Source organism: Heterodontus francisci, chromosome 4, assembly GCF_036365525.1.
Source record: "Heterodontus francisci isolate sHetFra1 chromosome 4, sHetFra1.hap1, whole genome shotgun sequence".
Taxonomy (NCBI): Eukaryota; Metazoa; Chordata; class Chondrichthyes; order Heterodontiformes; family Heterodontidae; genus Heterodontus; species Heterodontus francisci.
The window spans coordinates 38,284,107-38,297,263 of record NC_090374.1 but is presented as its reverse complement, the minus strand read 5'-3'; positions in this window follow the sequence as shown (position 1 = coordinate 38,297,263).

Genomic DNA, 13,157 nt, shown 5'->3' with positions numbered 1-13,157 from the left:
ACAATGCATATCTTATGACACTGCTGAAATCCACGTGCGCACGTGGAATTGTTGAGGTTGTATAACTCTTGATTCTGGATTTGTATTCCCCCCACGAAGTACTTCCTACGTAATCACCTCCATCATCTTACTGTAATTACCCAGCCAATCTCCCATTGCATTGCTTACCCCAAGTTCGCAGGTATGGTATTTATACCAACAACAACTTGCATTTATACAGCGCCTTTTAACATTGTAAAATATCCATGCGCGTTTCACTGGAGGGTGATCACTTGCAATGGCTTCTCTTCCCACTCCTGCATCGTTACCTCTGGTGTCCGTCCCCCCCCCCCCCCCCCAAGGATCTTTCCCTCCTATTTCTCATTTACATGCTGTCCCTCGGTGACATCATCCGAAAACAGTTGTCACATGTACACTGACAACACCCGGCTCTACCTCACTACCACCTGGCTTGACTCCTCCACTGTTGTTAAATTATAAGACTGCTTGTTCGACAGCCAATAGTGGATAAGCAGAAATTTCTTCTGCATGTTAGACAAATACATTGCAACCTCCAATTAAATATTGGGAAGACTGACACCATTGTCTTGGGCCTGCACTACCAACACCATTCCCTCACTACGAACACCATCCTTCTCCTTGGCAACATTCTGAGATTAAACAAATCTGCTCACAACAGTGGTGTCATATTTGACTCCGAGATGAGCTTCCAACCACATATCTACCCCATCGCTAAGGCCACCAATTTCCACCTCCATAGCACCTCCGATTCCACCTCTGCCTCAGCTCATCTACTGCTAAAACCCTCATTCGTGCCTTTGTTAGCTCTACACTTGGCTATTCCAACACACTCCTGGCTGGATTCCCACATTCTACCCTCTGTAAACTTGAGGACATCCAAAACGCTGCTGCTTTAACTCTCACCAAGTCCCCTTCACCCATTACCCCTGTGCTCGCTGACCTACATTGGTTCCCAGTCAAGCAGTGCCTCAATTTTAAGATTTGCAACCTTGTTTCCAAATACCTCCATGGCCTCCCACCTCCCTGTCTCTGTAATCTCCTTCAGCCCCACAAACTCTGAGATAGTTCATCTAATTCTGGCCTAATGAGCACCCCAATTTGAATTGATCCACCATGGCCATGCTTTCAGCTGCCTAGGCCTGAAGGGGAGGGGAAGGGGTGAGAGGGAAGGAAGGGGGAGGAAGGTGAGAGGAGGAGGGTGAGGGGAGAGGAAGAAGGGAGGGGAAGAGGTGAGCGGGAGGAAACACAGCAGACCAGCAAGTGTGAGCTAAGGCATAAGGCTGGAGAGGATTAAATAGATAGGGTGGAGCAAGGAAGGGCTTTATACAAAGAACAAAGATAATTACAGCACAGGAACAGGCCCTTCGGCCCTCCAAGCCTGCGCCGATCCAGATCCTCTCTCTAAACATGTCGCCTATTTTCTAAGGTTCTGTATCTCTTTTCTTCCTGCCCATTCATGTATCTGTCTAGATACATCTTAAAAGACTCCATCGTGCCCGCATCTACCACCTCCGCTGGCAATGCGTTCCAGGTGCCCACCACCCTCTGCGTAAAGAACTTTCCACGCATATCCCCCCTAAACTTTTCCCCTTTCACTTTGAACTCGTGTCCCCTAGTAATTGAATCCCCCACTCTGGGAAAAAGCCTCTTGCTATCCACCCTGTCTATACCTCTCATGATTTTGTACACCTCAATCAGGTCCCCCCTCAACCTCCGTCTTTCTAATGAAAATAATCCTAATCTACTCAACCTCTCTTCATAGCTAGCGCCCTCCATACCAGGCAACATCCTGGTGAACCTCCTCTGCACCCTCTCCAAAGCATCCACATCCTTTTGATAATGTGGCGACCAGAACTGTACGCAGTATTCCAAATGTGGCCGAACCAAAGTCCTATACAACTGTAACATGACCTGCCAACTCTTGTACTCAATGCCCTGTCCGATGAAGGAAAGCATGCCGTATGCCTTCTTGACCACTCTATTTACCTGCGCTGCCACCTTCAGGGAACAGTGGACCTGAACACCCAAATCTCTCTGGACATCAATTTTCCCCAGGACTTTTCCATTTACTGTATAGTTCACTCTTGAATTGGATCTTCCAAAATGCATCACCTCGCATTTGCCCTGATTGAACTCCATCTGCCATTTCTCTGCCCAAGGATTTTGAAGTCAGAGTGCTGAGAGTTGAAGAACCAATGGAGGTTAATAAAGACTGGGATGATAAGCAAGCAGGACTTTGTACAGGATAGAAAGCAGGTGATGGAATTCAGGATGAGGAGAGAGTTCATAAAGGGAGCTGGAAGCTGGCAAGGAATGCATTTGAAAAGTTGAATCTGGAATTGACAAAGGCATGAATGAAGATTTCAGCAGAAGTGGTGGTGGGATTGGGACAGAAGCAGGTAATAGTACATTGGTGGAAATAGGTGGTATTTATAATTGTCTGGATGTGGGTTTGAAGCTCAGCTCAGAGTCAAGCAGAATCACAAGGATGCACACCACTGGATTGAGCTTCATCAAACATCCAGGAATGAGAATGGGACCAAGGCATGAAGTTTGTGATGGAGATCAACAGGATAATAATGCCAATGTTAAGCTACAGATTTGATGTTGGATAGTAAGTGACAGCCATGGAACTAAAGGTGAATATTGGAAGGGTGAAGTTGGGCATCATTTGGCTACATCAGTGTTGTCCAATAGAAATTGCTGACCAGCCATAGGTGTTCCGATGGCAACATTAATTTAACAACATGCACATTTCAGAGGAAATACATACACTTTCACTGTATAGGTAACTGTGCTTCACATGTATATTTACTTAACATTTACCACCATTCAGTAACCAAGGGAGTAAAGTACTCATGATTAAAACCAACAAACGCATAAAAAAGGTTAAACTACACATTGCACATTCCATGCAAATGGGCATTAAGTTTTTTTTTTATTCTTTCACGGGAATGTGGGCATCGCTGGCAAGACCAGCATTTGTTGCCAATCCCTAATTGCCCTTGAGAGGTCAGTAATGAGCTGCCTTCTTGAACTGCTGTAGTCCATCTGGTGCAGGTACGCCCACAATGCTGTTAGAGAGATTTTGATCCAATGACAGTGAAGGAACGGCGATATATTTCCAAGTCAGGATAGTGTGTGGCTTGGAGGGGCACTTGCAGGTGGTGGTGTTCCCATGCGTTTTCTACCCTTGTCCTTCTATGTGAAAGAGGTCAGGGATTGGAAGGTGCTGTCTAAGGAGGCGTGGTGAGTTGTTTTTTTAAATTCTTTGATGGGAATGTGAGTGTCACCGGCAAGGCCAGCATTTGTCGCCCATCCCTAATTGCCCTTGACAATTCACTTGTTAGGTCGTTTCAGAGGGCAGTTAAGAGTTCTGAAGAAGGGTCACTGACCCGAAACGTTAACTCTGCTTCTCTCTCCACAGATGCTGCCAGACCTGCTGAGTATTTCCAGCATTTCTTGTTTTTATTTCAGATTTCCAGCATGCGCAGTATTTTGTTTTTATTTAAGAGTCAACCACATTGCTGTGGGTCTGCAGTCACATGCTGACCAAACCAGGTAAGGACAGCAGATTTCCTTCCCTAAAGGACATGCAGTGCATCTTGTTTATTGTGTAGACTGCTCCCACTGTGTGTCAGTGGTAGAGAGAATTGAAGGTGGTGGATGGGGTGCTAATCAAGCGGGCTGCTTTGTCCTGGATGGTGTCGAGCTTCCTGAGTGTTGTTGGAGCTGGACTCATTGAGGCAAGTGGAGAGTATTCCATCACTCTCCTGATTTGTGCCTTATAGGTGGTGGACAGGCTTTGGGGAGTCAAGAGTTGGAATACTTGCCGCAGGATTCCTAGCCTCTGACCTGCTCTTGTAGCCACAGTATTTATGTGGGTGGTCCAGTTCAGTTTCTGGTCAATGGTAACCCCCAGGATGTTGATAGTGGGGGATTCAGTGATGCTAATGCTGTTGAATGTCATGGGGAGATGGTTAGATTCTCTCTTGTTGGAGATGGTCATTGCCTGGTACTTGTGCAGTGCGAATGTTGCTTGCCACTTATCAGCCCAAGCCTAAATATTGTCCTGGTCTTGCTGCATATGGACATGGACTGATTCAGCATCCAAGGAATTGCAAATGGTACTGAACATCATACAATTATCAGCGAACATCCCATTCTGACTTTATGATGGAGGGAAGGTCATTGATGAAGCAGCTGAAGATGGTTGGGCCTACAACACTACCCTGAGGAACTCCTGCAGTGATGTCATGGGGCTGAGATAATTGGCCTCTAACAACCACAACCATCTTCCTTTCTGCTAGGTATGACTTCAACCAGTGGCATTTTCCCCCGATTCTCACTGACTCCAGTTTTGTTCGGGTATGATGCCATACTCGGTCAAATACTGCTTTGATGTCAAGGGCAGTCACTCTCAACTCACCTCTTGAGTTCAGCTCTTTTGTCCATGTTTGGACCAAGGCTGTAATGAGGTCAGGAGCTGAGTGGCCCTGGCAGAACCCAAACTGAGCGTGAGTGAGCAGGTTATTGCTGAGCAAGTGCTGCTTGATAGCACTGCCGATGACCCCTTCCATCACTTTGCTGATGATGGAGAGTAGACTGATGGGGTGGTAATTGGCCGGATTGGATTTGTCCTGCTTTTTGTGTACAGGACATCTTTTAGCAATTTTCCACATTGTTGGGTAGATGTCAATGTTGTAGCTGTACTGGAACAGCTTGGCTAGGGGCACGACAAGTTCTGTTGCACTATTCAGCACTATTGCCGGAATGTTGTCAGGGTCCATAGCTTTTGCAGTATCCAGTGCCTTCAGTCATATCTTGATATCATGTACAGTGAATCGAATTGATTATCAAAGACTGGCATCTGTGATGTTGGGGACCTCAGGAGGAGGCCGAGATAGATCATCCACTCGGCACTTCTGGCTGAAGATGGTCGCAAATGCTTCAGCCTTATCTTTTGTCATGATGTGCTGGGCTCCCCCATCATTGAGGATGGGGATATTTGTAGAGCCACCTTCTCCGATTAGTTGTTTAATTGTCCGCCACCATTCACTACTCGATGTGGTGGGACTCCAGAGCTTTGATCTGATCCATTGGTTGTGGGATTGCTTAGCTGTCTATTGCATGCTGCTTCTGCTGTTAATCATGCTAGTCCTGTTTTATAGCAGCACCAGGTTGACACCTCGGCTGGAATCTTACCTTCTCAAATCGGGCATCGTTGAAGGGAGCTGCAGCAAAAAATGGCGGGCGATGACGTTGAAACGGGTCCCCAACGTCACTACACCAGATTGCCATTTTACGCTCGCAGACGGTGGGCGAGGTGGGGACGCCACTCGCTGTCTGACTTAAGGCAATTGACAGCCAATTGAAGTGATTAAAAAGCCAACTGACAATGATGTTACATCACCCATTCCATTTTCCGTTCTGCACATGGGTCACATGGCGGTGGGGTAGGTCACAGACCCAGCAGCTTTAAATGAGCAGCAACCGCTGCGTCTCTGAAGGAGTTAGAGGTACTTGAATTTTCTGTTTTGTGTGTTGTATTTATCAGTAAATTCCAAGGTTGGGGCTCACCTGAGTGAGTAATATTCCTGGTAGGGGACCACAACATCTGTGATTTATCTCAGGTAGGGGAGGGGGGTTGCGAGTGTCTGTCCTTGCAACAGGCAGCAAAAAGCAGTCCCCAATACATCTTTGGGACTCTGCTGCCTAGGGGATTGTCCACTCTGGAGGAGGGTCCTCTAGCGAGGAAGAGAACACCACAAGGAGGGACAGAGGGACAAGTGGCCAGGGAAATCGGCGATCTGCTGGCCAACTGCAGCCTGGTTATGGGGGAGGGGCAGAAGGCCACAGAGTGCACCGGGAGCAAACACCTGTGAGGAGACGAGTCTACCCGGCAGGCAGGGTGTACCGGCAGCGGCTGAGCTTCCTGCAGATGTCAGAGTGCCAGTGTCACAGAAGACTGCGCCTGTCCCGAGAGACTGTGACATATCTGTATGAGATGATGGCAGCGAAGGTCACATCAAACTGCGTGGGTGGCAATCCAATGCCGGTCTAAAGGTCACAGTCGCTCTGAACTTCTATGCATCAGGCTCAATCCAGGCTTCCGCAGGAGATGGAGTCATAGAGAGATACAGCACTGAAACAGGCCCTTCAGCCCACCGAGTCTGTGCCGACCATCAACCACCCATTATACTAATCCTACATTAATCTCATATTCCCTACCACATCCCCACCTTCCCTCAATTCTCCTACCACCTACCTACACTAGGGGCAATTTACAATGGCCAATTTACCTATCAACCCGCAAGTCTTTGGCTGTGGGAGGAAACCGGAGCACCCGGCCGAAACCCACACGGAAATATGTGCGGTATCTCACAATCATCTGCTCAGCACTGCATAAGGGTGGTAACTGATGCCATATTCAGGTGGGCCAAGCAGTTCAAAGTTCAAGACTGATTCGACCAGTCAGGCCGAGAGAGCTAGAGGCTTCAGTCCATTGCTGTGTTTCCCCATAGTCCAAGGAGTGATTGACTGCACACATGTGGCCATCAGAGCTCCTGCAGGTCAGCCAGGGGCCTTCATTAATCAAAAGGGATTTCACTCACTGAATGTGTAACTTGTCTGTGACTATGGTAAAAGTATATTGCAGATGTGTGCTTGTTATCCAAGAAGCAGTCATGACACATTCATTCTCTGCAACTCCCAGGTGCTAACGCTTTTCAGCTCCCGAGTGCCTGCAAGGAGGGATACTTGCGTCAGGGGTTACCCGCTGAAGAGATGGCTGATGACACCTGTGAGGAATCCACGGAATGAAGCAGAGGAACAGTCCAATGCGAGCCGTGCGACCTCCAGAGTCACTATTGAGCAGACCATAGGTCTTCTGAAGATGAGATTTAGGTGCCTGGATTGTCAGGTGGTGCCCTTCAGTAGTCACCAGCAAGGGTATTTTGCATTGTAGTTGTCTGCTGTGTCTTACGTAACCTGGTGCTGCAGAGGGGGGAGGCCCTGGATGCTGAGGACATTGTTCAGCATGAGGCATCCTCAGACGAAGAGGGCGAAGGAATTGAGGAGGAGGAGGAGGAGGGGGTGCAGCACCTGAACATCTGGGGGAAGCAGTTGGAGGTTTGCAGGAGTTGGGTGCAAGGGAGGCTTGGGAGGCTCTAATACTCCGGCGTTTCACCTGAGCTGAGGTTCATGACCCATGCAGTCTGCCAGCAACTAACATATCAATCTAAATTCAGGAATTCACATCTGCTGGAACCCAAAAAGCACCCACCTGCAGGCACTAATCTCAGCTGCTATGGTTCACCTTTCCCTCGAACACACCATGGTCCATGGAGGCACCTGCTTCAAGTCTCCATCTCATGCAGAAGAAAAGGTTGGCCTCAAATATCATCAGTTATTTGAGACATAAATAAGCCAAAGAAGAAATTTAATAAAGTTTGTGGGAAGTAGCGCATAAATTAACATGAATCAAAATCACACCAGTAAAACCTAAGTGCAGTTACTGTGATTTCTTAAATAATTTCTGAGTGCTCACACGTGTCACTTCCCCTTCGCTACCAGTTACGGCAGAGGCAGGTAGTTGATCAGGATGCCCCAGGGCTTGGGGTGACCTTGGCGGGTGTCCTCTGGCTGCCTGAGGTTGTAAGGGCCCCTGCCTGTTGAGGTGACCCTGAACAGTCTCAGGACCACCCTCTGCCATCCTGGGATTCTGAGATGCTGTCAGTGACAGAGGGGCCAAGAAGCCATTGTATCAGAAGTGCCCTGAGAGAAGCCCCCAGATATAGACTGCTGTTGATCCTGTGCCATTTCGAGGTTCATTTGGGCCTCCCTGCTTATCTGAGAGGGATGAGCACCTGGAGGAGACCCCAGGTGCCTTGTTCCTCTCTCACATTGCCACTGATACATGGAGCTCACTGACACTGTGATGGTCTGCAAGTCTCTGCGCATCTCCGGCAGGCATTGGGTGACCTGCTGGAGCTGGCTTTCCACAGCAGTCATCAGTCTGTCAATGGAGGAAGTCACTCACTTAGATGACAGGGAATGTGTGGAACTCATAGCCTGGAATGACACCTCCAGAGTCCGAGCCAGAGCACGCATCGTCTCTGGTAACTCCGCCAGATCTCCACACACCTCACGCTGCACCTGCTGCCAAATGGATGACCTCAGAGGCTCATCATTAGCATGGGGCTCGGCACTAGCCTGGCCTCCCACAGCCCTCCAAGTGCCGGAGGCATTGGCCGAAATTGCCTCTGGCAGCTGGTCCGGCACTTTGTGCGGTGTTAGAAACGGGTTGTGACATTGAATCTGAATGTGCTATTAGCCCAACCGAGGTGACTGTATCTGAGCTGGTGCTTGGCGCAGGGAAAGGATGTGTCACTGCATCCTCTGAGGTCCTCTCCTCCTCTTCAGAGGTGGTCGGATGTCCCCCGGATACATCACCTTTCCAATATCTAGCTGAAAGAAATTGTAGCTCATCTAAGATGGACTATTAGATAGCATAGTCAGTGAAGGAATCAAGAGGTGGGGGAGAGATAGAGTTTATTGCTATTAGCATACAGGTGGAAGTGAACTCCATGTTTTCAGATGATGTCACCAAGGGACACCATGTAGATATGGAAAAGGGGGAAAACATAGATTCTGAGGAGACTCCTAAGATGATGGTACAGGTGTGGGAGGAGCAGCTCTGGTTTGGGGATAATGTACCACAATCGCAGAGAATGTGATTTGTTTCTTAGGTTAAGGTCAGATGGGAAGAAAACTGATGGGAGAAATCAAACATAAAGGTGCAGGAGAGGTGTGCAATATGTTCCAAAGAAAGGTCATCAATTGCTTTCATCTCTACACAGATGCTGCCAGACCTGCTGAGTATTTGCAGCACTTTATGTTTCTATTTCAGCTTTCCAGCCTGCACAGTAATTTGCTTTTGTAACATGTTCAGGTTTTTTTTTGAAGAAATGGAGGTTGATGGGGTGGTAGTTTGCAAGCACATAGGGCTTGAGGGTGGAATTTTTTCACAACTATATTTTTAAAAGGGTGGGGGGGGGGGGGGGGCAGGGAAGGAGATGATTCCTGAAGAGGAGGGGGGCCAGGAATGGAAGTAGGGTGGCCAGCAGTTCAATAGGAATGGGGTTGAGGAAGCAGGAAGTGGGTTCATTGATGGATTGGGATGGAATGGAGGAGGTAGGAGAAAGATAGGGGTTGAAAGCTAGAACGGGGTCTCTGGGGAGGTTTTATTTCATGGCAAGAAGGAGGAAGCAGTAGAGGCAACTGAATGGATAATTTATTTTGGTGATACTCCACAGTCTAGGCAGGGGAAAAAATAAGCCAGGGGTTATCTTTTTTCTTCAGTAAGATCCTAAAGTAATGAATAGTTTTAGCAGAGTATCATGAAATCTGATAGAGCTTGATGTGGTCGAGCCAGATCTGGCAACAGGTGACTAAGTCTGTGCCTCTCAACTTGCGTGGATCTGGTACACAACTTCGATGGTTGGGGAACAATGAATGTTTTGCTGGGTATGAGGGCATCAAAGCCAATAGTGGCAAAGTGGTTGAGCAAATCAACAGCTGCAGTAGTGTTGTGGTGAAAGGAGGGCCACCTCTCCTGTTTTACATAAGACAGTCTCTACTTGAGTAATGAAATAAAACGGGAAAAGTAAATTCATCATGTTTGTCCCTCACCTCACCACAAAAGCCATTCCCTATCTCCCTCCCTGACCACAGTCTCAGGCTGAACCAGATTGTTTGGAACCTTGGTATTCTATCTGATCCCATATCACCTCCACCAAAGATACAAAGATACAAAGAACAGTACAGCACAGGAACAGGCCACTTGGCCCTCCAAGCCTGCGCCGATCTTGATGCCTGCCTAAACTAAAACCTTCTGCACTTCCGGGGACCGTATTCCGCTATTCCCATCCTATTCATGTATTTGTCAAGATGCCTCTTAAACGTCATTATCGCACCTGCTTCCACCACCTCACCCGGCAGCAAGTTCCAGGCACTCACCACCCTCTGTGTAAAGAACTTGCCTCGCACATCCCCTCTAACCTTTGCCCCTCTCACCTTAAACCTGTGTTCCCTAGTAACTGACTCTTCCACCCTGGGAAAAAGCTTCTGACTATCCACTCTGTCCATGCCGCTCATAACTTTGTAAACCTCCATCATGTCACCCCTCCACCTCCGTCGTTCCAGTGAAAACAATCCGAGGTTATCCAACCTCTCTTCATAGCTAATGCCCTCCAGACCAGGCAACATCCTGGTAAACCTCTTCTGCACCCTCTCCAAAGCCTCCACGTCCTTCTGGTAGTGTGGCGACCAGAATTGCACGCAATATTCCAAGCGTGGCCTAACTAAAGCTCTGTACAGCTGCAGCATGACTTGCCAATTTTTATACTCTATGCCCCGACCAATGAAGGCAAGCATGCACATGGCTTGTTTCCGCCCTTGCCTCAGCCCATGTGTTGCTGAAATCCTAATCCGTACTTTTGTTACATTTATCCCAGAATATTCAAAAGCTCTGCTTTATCTTTTATCCTCCATAAACGTAACCTCATCCAAACCTCAGCTGTCCATATCCTAAGTCACACCAAGTCCCTGTTCTTGCTGACCTAAAGACCAGCATTTATATACTTTTCATGACCACTGGATGTCTCAAAAGGCTTTACAGCCAACCAAGTACTTTTGAAGCGTAGTCACTTTTGTAATGCAAGAAACGCAGCAGCCAATTTGCACACAGCAAGCTCCCACAAACAGCAATGTGATAATGTTCAGATAATCTGCTTTTTGTGAGATTGAATAATAAATATTAGCCAGAACTCCAGGGATAACTCCCCTGGCTTTTCTTCGAAAAGGGCCATGGGATCTTTCACAGCCATCTAGGAGGGCAGACGGGGCCTTAGTTCAATGCCTTATCTGAAAGACAGCAACTCCAACAATGCAGCACTCCCTCCATACTGCACTGGAATGTCAGCTTTGATTTTTGTGCTTAAGTCCTGGTTTGAGACATGAACCTGGAATTTTTTGATGCAGAGGCGAGAATGCTACCAACTAGGCCCCAGCTGATGCTACATTGAGGGGTTAATTTAAAAAAATCTTATGTTCAAACACTTCCGTGGCTGCTCCGCATCTCATCATCCTCTTCCAACTCCGGTCCATCCCCCATTTTTTTTACTATGTTATTGGTGGCTGTGCTAAGTTTATGGAATTACTTCTCTCAACCCCTCTGCTTCTAAGACATTCCTTAAAACTTACCTCTTTCATCAAACTTTTGGTCACCTGTACTACTGTCTCCTTCCTTTGGTTATTCAATTTTTGTCTGACGACAGTCCTATAAAGAATCTTAGGATGTTTTACAACATTAAAGGCAGTATAGTAGTTGTTGTTGTATATTGGCTAGAGATCTCTAAAGCCTTTTTTAAAAATCATACTATGCCATTTAATGTTTAGTAGTTACATTAATGTTGATGGTAACAAAATACAATGGTAAGACAATTTAATCTCTATAAGAGTATAAAAATTGGCAAGTCATGTTGCAGCTGTACAGAACCTTAGTTAGGCCACACTTAGAATATTGCGTGCAATTCTGGTCGCCACACTACCAGAAGGACGTGGAGGCTTTGGAGAGGGTACAGAGGAAGTTTACCAGGATGTTGCCTGGTCTGGAAGGCATTAGCTATGAGGAGAGGTTGGATAAACTCGGATTGTTTTCACTGGAACGACGGAGGTGGAGGGGCGACATGATAGAGGTTTACAAAGTTATGAGCGGCATAGACAGAGTGGATAGTCAGAAGCTTTTTCCCAGGGTGGAAGAGTCCGTTACTAGGGGACATAGGTTTAAGGTGCGAGGGGCAAAGTTTAGAGGGGATGTGCGAAGCAAGTTTTTTTACACAGAGGGTGGTGAGTGCCTGGAACTTGCTGCCAGGGGAGGTGGTGGAAGCAGATACGATAGCGACGTTTAAGAGACATCTTGACAAATATATGAATAGGAAGGGAATAGAGGGATATGGGCCCCGAAAGTGCAGAAGGTCTTAGTTTAGGCAGGCATCAAGATCGGCGTAGGCTTGGAGGGCCGAATGGCCTGCTCCTGTGCTTTTCTTTGTTTTGTATCATTGCTTTCCTTGGAACAATAGTGAGGTTTTCACCGTTACAGCTTGTACATCTTGTTGCAGAATCTTCATTCTAATCACCAAGCATTCTTTGCATGTGCTTCCAAGTTTTATTATGTGCTGAATTATACCTTGTATTTCTCTGCTTTTGTATGCAATAATCTTTAGATAAAGTTGGACTGTAGTCTTAACCTGTATACTGTGGTCTAACAGTACAGTTCTTTCCCATCTACTGAGATGATGGGAGAATATGTTAGGAACTCCATATATTCTCCAGTAAGCAACTTGCTATGATCCAGGACGGTTAGATGTTACGAGGGTTTCCTTTTTTTAAAAAACTTGAGAATCTATATTTTATAAACTGAAAAGGGATTTCCTGAATGCTGGAATCTTGAAGAAACTGGACTTTGGGTATTTTTCTTAAAAGGAAGGTCAACAGAAGTTTGACCAGTAAACAAATCTTACTGGAAAGCATTTGTTTACAAAGAACCCAGCAGGGGGTTGTATTCTGACCCTGAAAGACCACGACTTATAGTTGTCACAGGATTGCTGAACAGCTTTTGGTTCTATTTTAAACTGTTAAAAAAGCCAGTTGGTTTGGTTAAAAAACAGAAGGTTGCAGTTTGCTTATTGACCTGCCAAGAGAACAGAAGATCCTGCCAGCCCATCTTTCTGTTGAAAAGCAAATTCTGAGAAAAGTTGTCCTGTTGCCTCCTGTATTGAAGAAATCCTGAATGTTTGCAGAAACCTGGCATCTTTGGAAAGAACTTTGCATCGACTGTGTGAGAATTTAAACCTTTGTTGCTGCACATCTGATGTAAAACTGTGTAAAGCCTTCTTTAGCAAGCCTGCCCAGACTGTTCTTCAACACCGCCTAAAGAGAAAGGTGTTCTTATGGAGGCTTGGTCAACATTCTTTCCGTACTGACTAGGCATGAAATCTGGGGCCTTCCTCATCTGTATGGTTCAGATACTCACTGGATAAGGCAGGAAGTTTCAGAATTCCTTCTAAAACTTT